We start from the raw sequence: 16,945 nt of genomic DNA on the forward strand, positions 1-16,945 counted from the left end.
ACGCTTAACCGACTGCGCCACCCAGGCGCCCCGGGAACTATTTAGTTTTAAGTGAGACAAGCCATCTGCAAAGAAAATACAAACACCTCTCTCTCTCTCTCTGATTACCTTTTATAACTCTACCAACTCATCTTTCCAACTATACTCACATCTGATTATCTCCCCAAACCAATGTGGAGGACAGTAGATCTAGAAACAAAAATCTGCTTACCACTTTCTACATCTGACTTAAACCTTATTTTTCTTGGTTTTATTTTCTACTTCCTATTTCTTAATCTCAGTCAATGTATCTGACCTCTGAAACAGAAGAAACACTTAAAGGCCACGGTAAAAGTATTCTTTAAACAATAAAGCTTCTTGGAAGCAACAATTGCAAGCTAATTTAAAAAATTAATAATCCAAAATAGATTATTCAATACGAACAAGCACATTGCCAGTATGGTAAAGATTCAAGATCAGAAACAGAGAACTCTGATTCTGCCAATGGCTACATCTCCAAAGTATAAAGACATTTCATACAAAAATGACTATATTGGAAAGTAGCACAGATATATTTAAGAATATTTCTTTCAGGGCACCTTGGTGGCTCAGTTGGTTAAGCATCCGACTTCAACTCAGGTCATGATCTCACAGTTCATGAGTTCGAGCCCTGCATCAGGCTCTCTTCTGCCAGCACTGAGCCAGCTTTGGATCCTCTGTCCTCCTCTCTCTCTCTACCCCTTCCCTGCTCATGCACGTGTGCGCTCTCTCTCTCTCAAAAATAAATGAACATTTAAAAAAAATTTTTAGAAAGAATATTTTCTTGTTACTTGGGTGAAATCAAACAACTTTACAGGCATAAAATTTTAAATAGTAATTGTTATTATTAATAATTTTTAGCAGAGATAATATTTACTAGGCCCTATCTGCCTTTATTTTATAACTGAATGTTAAATGTAGGAGATAAAGATATTAAAGAAAATTGTAATTAACCAAAAGAGAAATTTGAAAATCAATGTACAGTAACAAAATTATTCTTTTTGCATTTAAAAAGAAAATTTACTATTTTTATTTGGGATTTTTATTGGTCAGATAGAAACTATTCAAGTTGCCAGCAATATCTGTCTGACACTACTGGACATTAGTTGAGTAAATAAGTTTTGTCATGGTAACCGAGCTTAAAATTAAGCAAAGATACTAGCCCCATAGCGACTTGATATGAAAATGAAAATAGAATTTCTAGTCTATATATTAAAAAAAAAACATATCTCCAAGGATCATCATAGTAAATCCTCAATTTGCACAACAAAATGTACTTGCATAAGCAAAATGACTTTTAAAAAAAATTTTTTTTAATGTTTATTTATTTTTGAGAGCAACAGAGACAGAATGCAAGTGGGTTAGGGGCAGAGAGAGAGAGAGAGAGAGAGAGACACAGAATCTGAAGCAGGCTCCAGGCTCTGAGCTGTCAGCACAGAGCCCGACATGGGGCTCAAACTCATAGACCGTGAGATCATGACCTGAGCCGAAGTCGGACGCTCAGCCAACTGAGCCACCCAGGCGCCCCCGCAAAATGACTTTTTGAATAATTTTTAACTAGAGATAAATGTTAACACTACATTTTAAGAAAAACATCAGCATGTTGGAGACCACTAAACACTAATTTTCCATGTATAAAATACTAAACATCGGAGAATTATTTAACATGAATTTTTATTAGAATGTTACAAGGATCAGCTAAAGAAACTGGCAGATCAGAAGCAAGCCTCAATTAACTCCTAGAGAACCTATATAAACTGAGAGCAACTGCCAACTGTTCAGTGTAGAATAAATGTATCTTCCCAAACATCAAACTTTCTGATAGTGCTGCACACGGAGTTACCATTAGTAGCTGCAACTGGCATAAAAAAAGGAAACCAGATAGTTATATTAAGATCTGCCAATGATCAATACTGTCAAATTTTAAAAATGTTTCTGTTTTTAACTTGATAGCCTTTTTTCCCCCTGAATCAACAGCGGCTCATTCATTAGGGGACAAAAGCACACCAACCTAGTGTTTGGCTGAGATTAGCGAGGCTAGCACAGTGACAAACTGTGCTAATTCTTGACAACAAAGCCATTAAAAAATAAACCAACCTAGCTTTTTTGGTATGCTGATGGTTAATGAGGATAGCTAAATAAACCATTAGGCTGGCAACATGTATGTCAGCATAGGCACTGTTTACTAATTCACCAATTATGAATACAAATCAGACACAAATTATGTACCTTCAGTCTCTAGGAGAACAAGGTCTGATTTGTTCCTAACTATGATCCCAATATCTAGCAAAGTGAGTACCTAGCGCATATTATCAGTTGCTTAATAAATAACTTACATAATGAATTAACCTACAAATGTCACTTGTTAAATTTTATAAATCCGAAATTTTGGCTATGGAATCTATCGATACTACTACTAATAGCTAACATTTATAGAACATTATATGCTGTTACCACACTTAGGACCTGTTGTTTTTACAGTTAACTATGGCTGAGAGACATTAAGTAAGTTGCCCATGTTTACATGGCAAGTTAGTGACAGAGCCAGAATTCAAACTGTGGCCTTTCTAACTACAAAATCGTGAATTTTAATGACAATATTATACTGGAATGTTCGCATTTCATTATTATGCTGAGAATCTCTGCTCATAAGAGTCTCTTTCACCCTATAGAAAAGACCAGTTTACAAAAATATGAAAATGATGAACTTTCAAATGATAAATACTTGTAATACATCATTTACCTTCCTGGCTTTTAGTACTTGGTCTCCTGCTAAAGGTGAGTTCTTAACCACTTACAACAACATCTGTTTCTATTAGAGAGGAGGACAACTTTATAAATGTAGTGAAAGAGTGGCCTACAATTTAGAATACCAAGGACTGGGCTTTTTTAAGTTTACTTGAGAGAGAGTTTGTGTGCACAAGCAGGGAAGGAGCAGAGAGAGAGAAAATCCCAAACAGGCTCTGCGCTGTCAGCACGGAGCTCCGTCTTATGAACCATGAGATCGTGACGTGAGCCGAAATCGAGGCTTAACCGAGCCACCTGGGCACCCAAGACTGAACTACTTTTGTTCCAGATGTCAGTATAGAAAAGAATGCACTGCCTTAAATTTATTGTGAAGATAAAATAAGAATGAACTTTATAAAATGTAAAGCATGACAGGGGCGCCTGGGTGGCTCAGTCAGTTAAGCATCCGACTTCGGCTCAGGTCATGATCTCAGTTTATGAGTTCAAGCCCCACATTAGGCTCTGTGCTGACAGCTCAGAGCCTGGATCCTGTTTCGGATTCTGTCTGTCTGTCTGTCTCTCTCTCTCTCTCTGCCCCTCCCCCATTTGTGTGCACACACATGCTCTCTCTCTTAAAAACATTAAAAAAAAAAAAAAGGTAAAGCATCACCTAATGTTCACAAAATGTTTTATGTGTTGATATGCTTTTGTCTAAAATACACACTGTCTGGATTGCTCACACTTAGTATAGGTTAGCATGTATTATTGTATAAACAATATTGCTCCTTGGGCTGGATAATTCACCATCTGACCCTTCAGATCCTCTCTCCAAATGGCAATTTTCCCTGGGAGGCCGACCTTCTTGGACTGCATCAAAAGGTTGTTTGTCATCCGGCTTTTCATAGAAGACTACAGGAGACACCAGTGGAGGTGAAAGGGCAGGAGGAAAAGGAGGTGCTCCTTCCTACATGGCACAGGCTGGCAGTGGCTGGATTCTTCCACTAAAAGTTACCGCTTCTGTTGGGGACTCCCTCCTAGAACTCCTACAGCTATGTCTTGTCACTTTAAGCCTTGGGTGGTGATAAGGGTTGTTTCCCTTAACTCTCTTCACACTTTTACAAACAGTCCTTTGTTAAATAATCCTCATTCCATTTTAGTGTGCCATTTGTTTCTTGCTGGGAACCTGACTGATACACTACCCAGCTAGATTGAAATGTCCCTTGATGATTTAAGACACAGTGACTCCTATTTCTTTTTTATCATTCTTAGTACCAGGCATAAATACCTGCATGTAAGTATACTAAAAAGACATTAGACAGAAAATAATATTGTGGGGCTCCTGGGTGGCTCAGTCGATTGAGTGACTCTTGATTTCGGCTCAGGTCATGATCCCAGGGTAGTGGGATCGAGCCCCACGTTGGGCCTGAGTGTGGAGCCTGCTTAGGATTCTTTCTCTCCCTCCCTCCCTCCCGTCCTCCCTCCCTCTCTCCCCAGCCCACCTCCCCTGCTTGTGTGCACTCTCTCGAAAAGAAAAGAAAAGAAAAGAAAAGAAAAGAAAAGAAAAGAAATGAAAGAAAAGAAAAGAAAAGAAAAGAAAAGAAAAGAAAAGAAAGGAAAAGAAAAGAATGAAAAAATTTTAGTTCTACCTTCAATTCTACAAATGACTAGTTCCCACTAAACCTTGGATTCTTAACTGCAAAATAAGGAAATTGGATTACGTTGGATTAAATGGTCATCTAAAGTCTGTTCCAGAATGATGTAGAATTATTCTTTTTTTCTCTGCTAACAGTTGAAACCCCGGCAATAGAGATTTCTTCTTGTGTTTGGATAAGTTTCTAAGTATCACTTAGAAACAAAGGAATAACTGTTTAGCTCCAGGTTGGCAAACTTCTTATATAAAGGGCCAGAGAGTAAATATTTTTGGCTTTGTAGCCAGGAAACAAAATCAGTACTATATAAGTACTTCTATAATGAGAGAAAAACGTATCGTTTTTATTGACAAAATGCAAAATATAAGAGTATAAATTTTTGTGGTGCCAGTCTGCCAATGAGGAGAATGGAATTATTTTGAGAGGAGAGCATTTCATTCAAATGGGACTCAAAGTTGGTATTCCCTATCATCAGAATCAATGTTCATCTGTTAAACCTCACCTGTAATGTGATTTTACATATTTCATTTTAGAAAAGGTCTTTCCATTCAGATAAATACTGATAAATGGACACCAGTCCACAAGCAAAGGATTCTAACTGAATATATGCATTATTTGAAAGGTATTCATAGAATTATATTAGATTCTTCTTCTGATATGTGCATTTCAGCTTGTCATACATTGTTCCCATTGAAGGTTACTTGAAAGTTCCTTCATTGGGCAGTTAAATGAATTCTGAAATATAAAACATCCTTTATTTGGACTGAGTTCCAAAAACCACTGCTAGAATTGTATTTTGATCTTGGAAATAGACTGCTACAAGTGTGTGTGAAAATGTAGATTCCATTTCTTGTTTTAACTTTTTTTTTTTTTTTAATGTTTAGTGGGGCGGAGGGAGGCACAGAGAGAGAGAGGGAGAGCGAGAATCCCAAGCAGGCTCCACACTCAGCACGCAGCCTGACTCAGCGCTCGATCTCAGAACTGCGAGATCACAACCTGAGCCAGTGGGAGATTGAGCCACCCAGGTGCCCTTGTTTTAACTGCTGACATGCAAAGTATACAAAGCAGCTTGACATTATTTTGATTCAAACAACATTCATTCCCATCAAAGTTACTTTTAATTTACTGTAGCATAAATTTGGCACTTAAACATTGTTATTCCTTGTAATTTCAGGTTGGATTTATTACGAAATATTATCAAGCCTGCAGCATAAGCTAATTTCCAAAGTCATTCAGTGTTTAACAATGGTTAAGGGTGGTTCCCTCACTTAGAAAAATTTCAATCTTAACCCTGAGCTCAAAATATACAACAGACAATGGTGGATATATTATAGTGATTATCTTTCCAAGACTGAGCTACATCCTGGTTTGTGAGAGAGTAAAGGGGAGGGAGACCAGGGGTACATAGTCAAAAGTGCCTAGAGAATTCAAATCTAAAGAGACACAAAAACTATGACATTAATAAAAATAACAATTAAGGATGAGAAGTTTAGAATAGCAAGTTTAACAAGGATGTTATTATATACCAAAATCCTTATACATAAAGTAGACAAACTGGAGGTGTGGCTGCTCACTTTCCAAAATACCGTTCATTTTTCCAAAGGACTAACTGCAGAGTTCTTTTAAGTAATGTCATCTATAAAATAATAATAACTAGGTTATTCAGATTCAGTGAGATAATACACATGAAGGCCTTATTTATGACCTTAAAGACTGAGACCTCAATAAATGTTAACACTATTTACTAGTATTGTTTGATGTCAATAAGGAGTTCAATAATGAACATTAAGACTAAAGTGTTAAAGAAACTAGCCAGTAAAGCTACATTATCAAATTAAATTATCCAATTATAAAACTGAATTTCCATAAACATCCATGCAAGTCAGAAAAAACAACTAACTCATGAAAAGTGAACTATCCTATGCCAAAAATGCTTTTTTGAAGTTTTTGCCTATCTATTGAGCTAAGTCCATTCTCACAACCCATATTACTCTGTCTAGGTCTTTGTTTATAAGAGCTGCTATGAAGGGAAAAACAAAAAACAAAACTTGTATATTATTTAATACAATCTAAACAGGAAGTTCCTAAAACACAGGCTTCTACAATCACTCTATTTTCTTCAAAAATAAAAATAAAGCAGTAAGATTTTGTTGGTGTGTTATAAACTACTTTTATAACAATTCTTGTTTTCTGACTTCCAAAAGCAAGACACCATGTAGTCATCTAACATCAAGTGAAGATTTAAAAATCTCTAGTGCCTGCTTAAGTCTTCCCAGAAAAGTAAGAATTTTAAGGCTTTATGTACATTTTACTTACTAAAATATTTTAACACCTGAGTTGAAGGAACACTGCAGAAAATGTTATTCATTACCTTTCTAAGGAAAACAAAAATGAATATGAGGGAGACTTTAAATTTGATAGACCATTTCATATTTATGGACTTATTTTTTATTATGCTACAAAAGTTTAAAAACAATTTGGTAGCTGTGATCAGATGGGGAGTTACTGCTCCCCTATGATACCCTAAAATGGATACTTCTAAGTTTTTTATTCTTTTTTCAATTAAATGATCTTATCTCAATCACTTAAGTATAGAGGCATGAAAGTAACAATTCTGTCTGGTAGAAAATGCTGATGTTATAGGGAGGGGTGCTTAGCCTAACATTTACTTAAGGAAATCAAAGCTATTGGATTCTTAAGACAAATATAATTTTCAGCCTAAGGAAATTAGAATTGGCGTCTGAGAATGATATGTCAACTTTAGGCACCCAATAGTTCAATTTATGACCGAAGGATTATCAGAATATCAAGTATTACAAAAGAGATTTTTAAAAAATCCATCACTGAGAGATTCTAATTGTATTTTGACATTAAAATTCAATATTTGTTAAAAATAAAATAAAATTCAATATTTGTTTACATTTCCATCTTATCTCCTAGACCCTTTCTTTGATGGCAACGTTCTTGCCTTACTTATCCTCAGTGACTAACAAAGCACATTGTTCATGGAAGGCACTCAAATACATACTGAAGAGATAAATGACAAAATAAAAGTCAGCTATCAAAGTGAGCCTAAGAAAACTAGGATAGGCTGAATGTTTATACGAATGTCACCTTCTTCTTAACATGAAATGTTTGCAGACTTTGGAAAAGTTTCTTCCAAATACTCTAACACAGATCACTGAATATTCTGAGATTAGGCTGGTTTGGCATCTATTTCAGTACTTGGATTTCTAAAATAAAGCTTTTACAATACTCAGAAAGTCATGCAGCACTTATTTCATTCCACATGTATGAGGGAAAGGCAAATGAACAACAAATGAATTACTATGATAGCTTTTTTCCAAGAGAAAGAAAGCAAGTTTCACTGCTCTGCTGGTGTTGGTAACCATTCACACTCGGGATATATACAAATTTCATTACATCTACACAACAATCATTACATCTACACCATTTTACCATAATAAGCAAGCGTTTATTGAAAACTGCTATGTGAGATTTCCTATGACCAGGACAGACACATGGACACAAACCTTCCTATTCCTTCCCTCTCACAGTGGCTTGCTTGAAATCCCCAAATCAATCATGTCTTTGGCCCTCACATAACAGTGATTAGAGCTAGTACCTGGGCTGGCCTCTCCCCCACTCCTTTATTCCAGTTTTCCTTAAGAAATGCAGAACTCAAAAAAAAAAAAAAAAAAAAAAAAGAAATGCAGAACTCGGGGTGCCTGGGTGGCTCAGTTGGTTGAGCCTCCGACTCCGGCTCAGGTCACGATCTCACAGCTTGTGAGTTTGAGCCCCGCATCGGGCTGTGTGCTGACAGCTCAGGGCCTGGAGCCTGCTTCTGCTTCTGTGTCTCCCTCTCTCTCTGCCCCTAACCCACTCGCATTCTGTCTCTGTCTCTCTCAAAAATAAATAAACGTTAAAAAAAAAAAAGGAATGCAGAACTCACTTTATCATACTTTTTAAGTTTATTTATTTGGGGGGGGTGGGGCTGGGAGAGGGGCAGAGAGAGGGAGAGCAGCAAAGAGACGGAGAGAGAGAGAATCTCAAGCAGGATCCACACTTAGCATGGAGCCCAACACAGGGCTCAATCCCACAACCCTGGGATCATGACCTGAACCAAAATTAAGAGCTGGATACCCAACCAACTCAGCCACCCAGGCACCCCTCACTTTGTCATACTTAATATGACCCCACAACACACAGATTTCCCCTGTCTTCTCTTTTCCTTAAATATTTTCTTCTGTGCTACTCCATGCTTTCCTTTCTTCTTCCTTCAACTTCTCCTTTAGTCATAAGATGATTTCAAAATACATATTGAACTATATAAACATGTTCTTCATTTTAAAATCACCTAGTAGAGGGGCGCCTGGGTGGCGCAGTCGGTTGAGCGTCCGACTTCAGCCAGGTCACGATCTCGCGGTCCGGGAGTTCGAGCCCCGCGTCAGGCTCTGGGCTGATGGCTCAGAGCCTGGAGCCTGTTTCCGATTCTGTGTCTCCCTCTCTCTCTGCCCCTCCCCCGTTCATGCTCTGTCTCTCTCTGTCCCAAAAATAAATAAACGTTGAAAAAAAAAATTTTTTAAAAAATAAATAAATAAAATAAAATCACCTAGTAGAAACTTTTCTATTTCTCCCTCCAAAGAACTAAATTACTTTCCCTTATGTTATTAGCCAGTTGATATTTCCTGTGATCCAGTGCCTCATGGATAAGAAAACAAAAAAGAGGGGGGAGAGATACTAGGTTACTGACAAAAACACAAATGTTTGTTATATTACCACTTACAAACACCATCATTCCAATTATCTGAGCTACAAACAGTTTGTCAGATTAGCTGTAGTCACTGAAAAAGGGTCCCAAGGCCATGGGATAATGAGAGCAATGGGGAAAGTTTAGAATGTGAAAGTCAACAGACCATACTAGAATACTAAATAGCATCTAAAGAAAGAAAGGAGGAGGCAAGCAAAGAAAGAATGGGGTAGGAAAGCAGAAATGACAAAAGCCTCTGAATTGCATAAAGACAGAAATACTTACTGAAGGGTCCAGTGCTAGCCAGAACTAAGGAGAAAATGCAAATAGTGACCATGTCAGCTAGGTGTTTATGATGGTCACAAAGAAAAAGTCTGGGGGTGCGCCTGGGCGGCTCAGTCAGTTAAGCATCTGACTTTGTCTCAGGTCATGATCTCGTGGTTCGTGGGTTCAAGCCCCACATTGGGCTCTGTGCTGACAGCTCAGAGCCTAGAGCCTGCTTCAGATTCTGTGTCTCCCTCCCTCTCTGCCCCTCCCTCCCTCTCTCTCAAAAATAAACATAAAAAAAAAAAAGAGAAAGTCTGGATATAGTCATGTGTCCCCTCACATTTAAGAAAACATTTCAAAAATTTCACAGAAAATATTAGCCACGATTCCCCAGCATCAAACTCAACGGAAGTAGGAACTTTAAGACAGGTAGGAAAAGTAATTTAAATTGACCAGTGGATCCAAAAAGGCCAAACCCCAAAATTATCTATTGCTTACAAAACCCAAGAGACAACAAAAGGAATTCTTTTTTTTTGTTTGTTTGGGGGATTTTTGGCTATCTTAAAGAACAAAAGAAAAAAGTAGGCTTATCTCAGAAGACAGGATAATCCCAATAAAGAGAAAACAAAACTCTTTAACTCCTACATTGTCCCAGTTCTTCTCTGTCAGGGATTGGAAAGGTTGAACACACACTGTAATTCTAGAACTAAAGCCCGAGACAGGTGAGTCCAATGCCCCTGGTCAAGATGAATTAGTTATAGGATACTAAGAACACTAGCGCATGAGGTTATTGGTAACCACTGAAGAATCCAAGAAACAAATGTAATTGGTTTTTAAAAGAGAAGAAAAAGGTGGATTGCATAAAATACAAAAGATGAGGGTAGCAGGTGCCACGTCACAGCTCCTCAGCTGTGGTGACAGCTATGGTGGACTGTCCTGGGAAGATTCACCTCAGATTAACAGAATGCCGCCTCAAACATAGCTTTGCTCATTTTTCCCCTTTCAATGGCACTACGATGGCCCACTCAGCCTGTGAGCAAGCACAGCCTGGAAATGTGGGCAAATTAACTTCCCCAACCCTCAACCAATGAAGGATAAGACTGAGTCATAAATGTCCCAGTCGCCCATCCTTCGGACAGAAATTCTAGGAGGCATTCTGAACACTTTTCAGAACAGAAGGAGTTAGTTACTACTAGACCTATCCTACAAGAAATGCTAATGGAAGTCCTCCTGGCTGAAATGAAAAGACACTAAACAGTAATTCAAAGTCATATAAGGATGTAAAGAATGGTAAAGGTAGCTACAGTAAGTAAATATGAAAAACAGTAGTACTGAATTTTGGTAACTTCTTTTATCTGTGTATGATTTAAAAGGTAAATGCATAAAAGAATTATAGAACTATGTTAATAGGGGAACATAAAGTACCAAGATGTAATTTGGGACAAGAATCATATAAGGAAGAGGAAACAGCTGTAAAGGAGCAGTTTGTGTATACTATTGAAATTATGCTGATATTAATACAAACTTAATTGTAATATAATGTTAATCAAGGAGGGCAAACTAACACAGAGGGTAAATACCACTGAAATAAGCAATTGACGCAGGGGAAGGCACTGGGCTAAGATTTAAGAGAGCATCGGTGAGTTCAAGTTTTACCACTTACTAGCACTATCTTGACCTTCCTGGCTTTCGGTTTTCTTATCTATAAAACAAAGGAACGGGCTATCAGAAGTTTCCAAACTTTGTGAGAATCACTTAGGAAATCTTTTAATAAGTACAAATCCCTAGACTCCACACTGAGCTTTAAATCAGAATCACTGGGAGTAGGTACAGGGAAATAGTACTGTTACATGCTATTCTGAGGTATAGCCAGTTATGGGGACCAAAAAGCTATGCACTAAAAAGCTCAGGTTCTCTTCTAGTTCTAAATTCTATAGTTTGTATACTTGTCCTTTATTCTGCTTTTATGGCAGTGACACCAACTAAAGAAAAATAAGATGGTATCAGAAATGTACTCAGAACAGCTAGTCTAGATTAGAAGAAATTAATCTACTAGCTCATAAATGCTGTATGCATAGCAATCATAGTATAATGGATAAAGGCACTTCACAAAGGCCCAAAGACTTCACTCTACTATTTACTAACCATGGGACCTTGGGCAAGTCACATAACCTCTGTATACATTATCTTCCTCATCTGTAGGATGCTATTGAGCTAAAATGAGAATACTGTACCAATTCAAGGCTCTTTATTACCAAGAAAAATTAAATATCATAGAGTATATTTGTGTTACAAAGCTAAGGTATTTATACAACAAACTTTAAAGATTTTTCAACAGACGTATTTTTAAAACAAGCCTGCAGGGTTTAGTTATTCTGTATGTTTCTAAAAATTTAATGAACTACAACCTATGGAGTGCCTGGGTGGCTCAGTCAGTTAAGCACTGACTGTTGATCTTGACTCAGGTCATAATCTCATGATTCATGAGATTGAGCCCCTCATCGGGCTCCATGCTGACACTGTGACCCTGCTTGGGTTCTCTCTCCCTCTCTGTCCCTCGCCCCCCTTTCAAAATAAATAAACATTTAAAAAAAAAAAAAAACAACTACAACCTATGAGCCATGTGACACAGACTAATTTATTTAACTGTAAGATTAAAATCAATTTGCTGTTTCAAGTTTAAGAAGCCTATAAATTATAAGACTCCAGTTAGGTGGAGTAACAGTGGATATAAAAGTAATCTAAAAAGAAAGCTGAACAAATGAAGAATAAAAATTCTGAGCAAGAAACACTAGAACTACTACTGAGTCTAACATTGACTCTGATTGTCTGAAGTATAAATGCTAATATCCAAATTGCTTACAGACAGACAAAACTGTAATTTTAGAAAAAACAAGGATCTTACAATGATAAAATCCATTGTCTATATTCTACCTTAAAATTTCCTAATGCAAAATGTAATTAAGGAGGAAAAAAAGATATCCAAAAGTACAGTTACAAAAATCAATGTTTTCTATCCTAGGCAATAATACATATTCATTTGGTTGCTGTTAGTTTCTTTTCCTGGATGAATGCCTACAGACATTCTAAAAGACAGAGTAATGACAAACACGTGTTTTGAGAAAACAGAAATACCACAAGCTGAGAAAGGTCAGATATATTACGTCAGAAATGAACTTTACTATATAATGGCACATCTCAAGCATGAACACCGTATTTCAGAAAACAGTGGAGTTGAGGCATACTTGTTACTTGGTTTTTCAAAGGAGGAGGCTAGAACAAAATCTGACTTGGTTGCCAAGTTTCTTATAATTTGTTAACCAAGAATATAACCAGGAGCGCCTGGGTGGCTCAGTTGGTTAAGCATCTGACTTGATTTCAGCTCAGGTCATGAACTCATGGTTTCTGAGTTCAAACTCCACATCGGGCTCTGTGCTAACAGCACAAGGCCTGACTGGGATTCTCTCTCTCCCTATCTCTGCCCTTCCCCCGTTCACATTCCCTATCTCCCTCCCACCCTCTCTCTCAAAAATAAATAAAGATTAAAAAAAAAAAAGAAGTGGGGCGCCTGGGTGGCACAGTCGGTTAAGCGTCCGACTTCAGCCAGGTCACGATCTCGCGGTCCGTGAGTTCGAGCCCCGCGTCAGGCTCTGGGCTGATGGCTCGGAGCCTGGAGCCTGTTTCCGATTCTGTGTCTCCCTCTCTCTCTGCCCCTCCCCCGTTCATGCTCTGTCTCTCTCTGTCCCAAAAATAAATTAAAAAGTTGAAAAAAAAAAAAAGAAGAATATAACCAAACAGCATGAGAGACAGTTTCTTGGTGATGCACCAACATTGCCGAATCTTTTTTTACTTCTGTTTTCTTCCTTTCCATGTTTCTTTCTCAGTTTGCTTTATTATATTCCCTTGGTTTGTAGTACTACAGCATATTCCACAGAACACCCCCCCCCCCGCCCGCCAGTGACATCTTTGGGACTGGTGTATTTAACCAGTAAACTTAAAGCTAAACACATTTTTAATTTCTTCTCTGTAATAGCAATTTCTCATAATTACCCTTTAAATTTTTCTTGCCATGATTACCAGGAGGTTAACTTTAATTATAATGAAAGGAAAGAGACAAAAGAGAAAGAGAAATTGGGTTATTCATCAAACAATTCATTCAGACCTTACCCTGAAGACAAAGGAAGTACCAAAGAAAAACTCCAGTTCTTAGAAAACTAAAAGGCAAATTAATAAATATGTAAACATAATTCTATAACATTTAAAATACATTTCTTCAAACAAAAGTCCTCACTGTAATTGATGCATCATTTTATTACATTTATAAAATCCAAAATGTTAATAAAAAATTAGCTAGGATAAAACAATTTTGGGATGAAAACAAAAGATTTTCTCAACTTTAAGTACATTCTTCCTATCTTCCTCATTCTCCAGCAACTAGATTTTTACATTCTTTTAATAAACACATATGTTAAGGGGTCAGCAAAGTTTTCCTGTAAAGGGCAAGACAGTAATATTTGGGCTTTGTGCCATGCATATTCTCCTTTTTCGTTTTTTTAACAATCCTTTAAAAATGTAAAAACCAGTTTTAGTTCACATATGCTGGATTTGGCCCACAAGTTGTAGCTTATTAGCTCATTACTATGCACCTGGTATAATCCTAAGAATGTATGAATATTAAATCATTCCAGCAATCCCATGAGGCAGGTGCTATTATTAAATATCTCCAACTTAAATTTTACTTTTAAATTTTTAAAAATTTTATTTGAGAGAAGGTGAGCATACCAGTGGGGGAGGGGCAGAGAGAGAGAAGGAGAGAGAGGAGGAGAGGAGAGGAGAGGAGAGGAGAGAGGAGGAGGAGAGAGAGACAGAGAGAGAGAGAGAGAGAGAGAAGGAGAGAGAGAGAGAGGAGGAGAAAGAGAGAGGAGGAGAGAGAGAGAGAGGAGGAGAGAGAGAGAGAGAAGGAGGGAGAGAGAGAGGAGAGAGAGAGAGAGAAGGAGAGAGAGAGAGGAGAGAAGAGATGAAGGGGGAGAGAGAGAGTGAGAGGAGGGGGAGAAGAGAGAGAGAAGGAGGAGGAGGGGGGGAGAGAGACAGAAGGAGGGCGAGAGAGAGACAGACAGAAGGAGGGAGAAAGAGACAGAAGGAGGGCGAGAGAGACAGACAGAGAGACAGAAGGAGGCGAGAGAGAGAGACAGAGAGACAGAAGGAGGGCGAGAGAGAGAGACAGAGAGAGAGAGAAGGAGGGTGAGAGAGACAGAGAGGGCGAGACAGAGAGGGCACGCGAGAGAGAGACAGAGGGCACGCACGAGAGAGAGACAGAAGGAAGGCGCGTGAGAGAGAGAGAGGGTGAGAGAGAGAGCGACAGAGAGGGCAAGAGAGAGACAGAGGGCAAGAGAGAGACAGAGAGGGCGAGAGAGAGACAGAGAGAGGGCAAGAGAGAATTCCAAGAAGGCTGGGTGGGGCTGGATCCCACAAGCCTGGGACCATGACCCAAGCCAAAATCAAGAGCTGGACACTCAACCAATTGAGCCACTCAGGTGGCTCAACCATCATCTCCATTTTAAAGCTGGGATAAATGGGGTACAGAGGATTAAGTCTTTTGTCCAATATCAAAGAGCAAGTAAATGATGAAGCTGAGATTCAAATCTGGGCAATTTGGTTCCAGAATCTAGGCTCTCAACTACTGTTCTATGCTACCTCTATTATGAGGGACCAAAGAATATCAAAGTCAATTCAGAAACTATCTTGTCAACGAAGATGGGAATCGTGGTACTAGCTATTCCCTCTGCTTTTAACGAGGAAATAAAAAAAAATCCCACCTACCAAGAACCAGACAACAATTCAACTTTCAGCAATACCAGATCGAAGATAACAGAACCTTCCTATTTCTGAAAACAATGCTAAACAACTTGGAAATTATACATATACTATATAATTAAATATGGAAGCAAATAAAGTCATATTCAAGTATGCAAGAATTCAGAAGGCATAAGGTCCACACACTCTTTCTTCACAGGCTGCTTGAAAATATACTTTAGCAAAACAAAAGTATACGAAGCAAGAGAAAAACAGCACGGAAGTTCCAAAGAAAAGTTTGTTTCTAAGGAAGCAGAGGGAGAAGGTAAGAAAGATAGAGTTGATTACCCTGAAACAGAAAAGAGGAAGAAAAGGGGAAGAAAGCACTCGTTGGGCAGGGGATAGTACAGCAGTATGGAAGGTTAGCTCATTTCAGAAAAGCGAACAGCGTGAATAGGGACCATCTCTTAGTTATCCCTGTGACCTTGTATTCCATTTTGTTAAAAAGGACCAGGGGCGCCTGGGTGGCGCAGTCGGTTAAGCGTCCGACTTCAGCCAGGTCACGATCTCACGGTCCGTGAGTTCGAGCCCCGCGTCGGGCTCTGGGCTGATGGCTCGGAGCCTGGAGCCTGTTTCCGATTCTGTGTCTCCCTCTCTCTCTGCCCCTCCCCCGTTCATGCTCTGTCTCTCTCTGTCCCAAAAATAAAATAAACGTTGAAAAAGGACCAAAATTAGCATCTGAGTAAAAATTGCAGTTTTAAAACAATACTGATTTTCTTGAGGCTTTCTAGATGGTTTCTTAAGTTTTCATGCTTTTGTACGTATTTGTTACTTTTACATATGAATGTATCGCACTAATCAAATTCCATTAATCATGAAAAGCAGCACAGTCTTTGTATTTTTTGAAGAGAAATAATATCAAAGAATGATAAGATGGGCCTTTGAAAATTATTTTCCTTTGAAAGAAAATAACAGCCTCTTTGTCATTTAGTTTCTTCACCTGTAGAAGAGAGTTGAACAGGTAGTAACAGAAATGCAATAAGAGTATGTCTTTCCCAGAGGTGAGGTCAAATCTAGACTCTGCTACATAATAGCCATGTGACCCTGGCAAAGTTTTAACTTTGCCTACTATCTGTAAAAATGGAGCTAATACGGTTATCTGCCTCAAAGGGCTAGTAGTATAAGAATTAAGGAAAATAACAGGTGGAAATCACTTATCACGACGCTTGTGGTGGAGTAAGAAGTGTGCAGTAAATGTTAATACTATTAATACTCTGCCAGTATGTTTTAAACTTCTCACACATATCACCCCCTCCACCCTCCACAAAGCTTAACGTTCTGGCACTACTAACAACAACAATAAAAAAAGACTAACACTGAACATATTTAAAAAAGTATTTCATTCAGTAGTACCTAAATATCCAGCAGATATTATAGACAAATTAAATGGATTATATTAAACACCTCTATGGTAATATCCAGCCATTTAATATTTCTGGCTTTTTGCCTATGGCAGTCACAATAACAAGACTAACTTGTGCCCTGATGTCCAAAGGAAACGTTAATTAAAACTTGTAACTAAACTCTTCAGACCAGAGTTGAAAAGAGTTAAAGAATTTCCTAGTCCCCATACTTCGTTGAAATCACCTATAAGCTCTCCACGATTCCAAACTAAAAGAATCACTAGCATATGGGTTTCCTCTCAGATCACCAACATATGTGATCTGTGGGTGTTTATTTG

At 38.2% G+C, this 16,945-nt stretch overlaps 1 protein-coding gene and 1 long non-coding RNA gene across 2 annotated transcripts in view; both read right to left on the reverse strand.

The window, feature by feature from the left end:
* PDE3B (phosphodiesterase 3B) overlaps window positions 1–16,945 on the reverse strand; it is a 176,957-nt gene that overhangs the window by 86,848 nt on the left and 73,164 nt on the right. The window lies entirely within an intron of this gene.
* LOC147576635 (uncharacterized) lies at window positions 8,379–12,896 on the reverse strand. The gene is made up of 2 exons (XR_015240984.1): window positions 9,007–12,896; window positions 8,379–8,751 (listed from the first exon to the last, which is right to left on the reverse strand). It is a non-coding gene; the product is annotated as an uncharacterized LOC147576635 (long non-coding RNA).

The sequence above is a fragment of the Puma concolor genome, chromosome D1, assembly GCF_028749965.1.
Source record: "Puma concolor isolate L17-30 chromosome D1, mPumCon1.1.hap2, whole genome shotgun sequence".
Lineage (NCBI taxonomy): Eukaryota > Metazoa > Chordata > Mammalia > Carnivora > Felidae > Puma > Puma concolor.